The sequence below is a fragment of the Pteropus medius genome, unplaced genomic scaffold, assembly GCF_902729225.1.
Source record: "Pteropus medius unplaced genomic scaffold, Ma_sr-lr_union100, whole genome shotgun sequence".
In the NCBI taxonomy this organism is placed as follows: Eukaryota; Metazoa; Chordata; class Mammalia; order Chiroptera; family Pteropodidae; genus Pteropus; species Pteropus medius.
The window spans coordinates 8,539,718-8,542,643 of NW_024354499.1; the positions used below are offsets into that span (position 1 = coordinate 8,539,718).

At 31.3% G+C, this 2,926-nt stretch overlaps 1 non-coding gene across 1 annotated transcript; it reads right to left on the reverse strand.

Annotated features, from left to right (window-relative positions):
- Positions 1–526: 526 nt before the first annotated feature.
- On the reverse strand, positions 527–645 carry LOC120594760 (5S ribosomal RNA). The gene has a single exon (XR_005650677.1). It is a non-coding gene; the product is annotated as a 5S ribosomal RNA (ribosomal RNA).
- Between the last annotated feature and the right edge of the window lie 2,281 nt (positions 646–2,926).

Here is a 2,926-nt window from a genome sequence, read left to right on the forward strand (position 1 = left end):
CTGTATATTATATATAATTAAAATTTATATTATATAGATCAGAAAGTCATAATATTTAGAAATTTTAATAAAGCCAATGCTCTTAATTTTTGGTTTGTTTTTGTGATGCTTCCATTTTGGATCTATAATAATGTGGACTAGGGTTTTTCATATTAACACAATGCTTTGCTCCATGAATTAGATTCTGCTTAGTCTTACAAAATTGATACTCTAAAATACTGTTTCATTCTCTTAACTGTTACTTAATATTTTTGCATATTAATTTATGAGAAAGATTGTTCTTCGCTACCTTTTATTGTAGTTATCTTCTGTTATAAACATAATTATGGTTCAGAATATGCCCTAGGTTGCACTATATAAATTTTGGATAATATGTGCAATTTTGTCTAATTTAATTAATTTTAATTTAAAATTAAACTTTATTTATTTATTTATTTTTTTTTTAGGTGAAGCAAAACTTGGTTGACCTTACAGATTGCAAGGACCATGTCAGTTTATAATCCCTTATTATTTTTATTTATTTTTATGCCTACAGCACCTGGTCTTCCTAGGTGGTCTCCCATCCAAGTACTAACCAGGCCCAATCCTGTTTAGCTTCCGAGATCAGATGGGATCGAGCTTGTTCAGGATAGCATGGCCATAGACCCTAAAATTAAACTTTAAAAAAATCACTGTAACTACACAAATGACAAACAACAACTGTGAATATTTGGGTGTACAGAAAATCTCACATGTCTTATCATTCTTCATTTGTACAACCTTTTGTCTTTGTACTTTATCTTCCTTCTTTTCCATTTCTCTCTTTTCCCCTCCCAGCTTTCTAAAACACTTTTACAGAGTTGATCTCACTTTGCACCTAGATAGTCTATAAATTACACGAGACTTCTGGAAATTGTGGTGGATCATTTAAAACTATTTGTTCTGTCTTTTTGATACTGATCATTTCCCCATCCCAATTTCTATGGTACTTTAATATGCCATCTTTTAATGCCTGTGTTTTCTCATATTTGAATAAGGTAAAATAAATCTTGGTTAAGCAGTGCCAAAAGAGGTGTCCGATTTAAACTTTAAATTGTTTCTGTCCATACGAGTGACAGTCTTGCTATAATCAGAAGACATAATCTTTTATGGAGGTAAAGTAATTTGTGAAAATGTTATCTGATTTGGAAGAATGATAAAATAACCAAACCAGTGCTTTGTTAACAACTTGCTTCTATTACCTATAATGAAATTAATAAAACTTTGTATTCAGGAAGATAAAATATTTTAAGTAGATTTTCTGCATGTTATAATCCAGATAGTTCCACCTTTCACACTTTTGCCAAAGACTTGCTTTATCAAGAGGTTAAGGGAAAGGCTGTGGCAGAGCACTGGAGATTGTGCATGTGTGGTGGGGTTTTACACCCTTGTTATACGAATGCATGTACATACAAATGTGTTTATTTAGCACAGGCTACAAAGGCATAGACTTGTGTCTCTGGCCCTAAGTAGAGCTCTCTAGCATTTAGGAAGAGATGGTTAGACTGACTTTTATTTCTTTCTTTAGCATAAGTAAAACTATATTTCCACATAGTCAAGTCTTTCTCACTAGAGACTTTATTAAGCCTAAAGTTCAAAGTTGCCTGGTTACTTATTCCATTGTGTACCATTGTCTCCTGTGTGTCTTTTCCTCAGATACCTGAAGGAAAGGGGTCACTAGAGGAGAACAAGAATGCATCGAGATATTTTAGTCCAAGGTTTACTATTATTTCTATATAAATCCCTCGTCACATGACTTGTATTGCCAAAGATTTTGATGCACTCAGGCAAGGATGATTAGTAAGCATTGCTTGAAATGCAAAAACAGAGCAAGAAATTTATTAAATAACCAATTTAATCCAATTTGTTAAATATTGCAAAAGAATGCCATGTGGCTGTTAAAACTGATCTTTATTTTTTAACTAGTGTTCCAAGTGTTAGTTATTGAAGTAAATAAAGATGTGAGAAACTGTTTTTCATATTTTTTCTAATGTGTGCATAGTTGATGAAATTAACATGTCTTCATTCCCCAAGCCTTTTTATTAAGGTTGTCATAGACATACAAATAAATGCCATGAATTAGCTCATTCTTCTCCATCTTTCATTCCAAAGAACTTAAAGTAAAATTACCTTAACTTTTTATATTTATTACATATAATTAATACATGTAATCATACACTGTAATATGATAACATATTAAAATTATATTTTGTATATATTACATTGAATAAATGTATGAAAATTAATTCTATCTGTTAATTTTACTTTTAAATGTGGTCACTAGGAAATGTAAATTGCATATACACCTTTTACTTGTGGCTCACATTATATTTTTATTGGATATCTCTGTTCCAGATATGTAGATAATAGAGTAGATAAAGATTTAGGTATGGATATACACATAGATATATGCAATATATATTGATGTACATTTTCAAGGAACAAAGAATTCTGCAAAAACATATCTCCCAAACAATGACTATCTCTGAGTGATAAAATTTTTTATGACAGTTTTAATAAGTCTCATGGACATATATGGAGATCTCTATATGGTTTTCTCTATTTTGTCTCTTTCTTTACAACCTTCTTCTAAGAGGAAAGAGCACTCGTCTTTGCTCCTTATGAAATTGTCTTCTTCTTCATTTTCCCATGCTATATTTTAACATCTTTCAATCTAGACTTCAATAAAACTAACTCCATTCTCCTTATTCTGAGCTTGAATTTGTTTATGACGTTTTTTACATTCCTCAGATGCCCTGACTTCCATTCCAGGCCTTGTTGCACAACATGAAACCTTAACCTCTCACACCAGCTTTAGTGTACTCTTTTACAGGTTCCTAAATTGTGAGAGTCAAATCCTTTCTGAATCTGCAAAAGACTCAGTATCTTAACTCATGAACAAGAATTA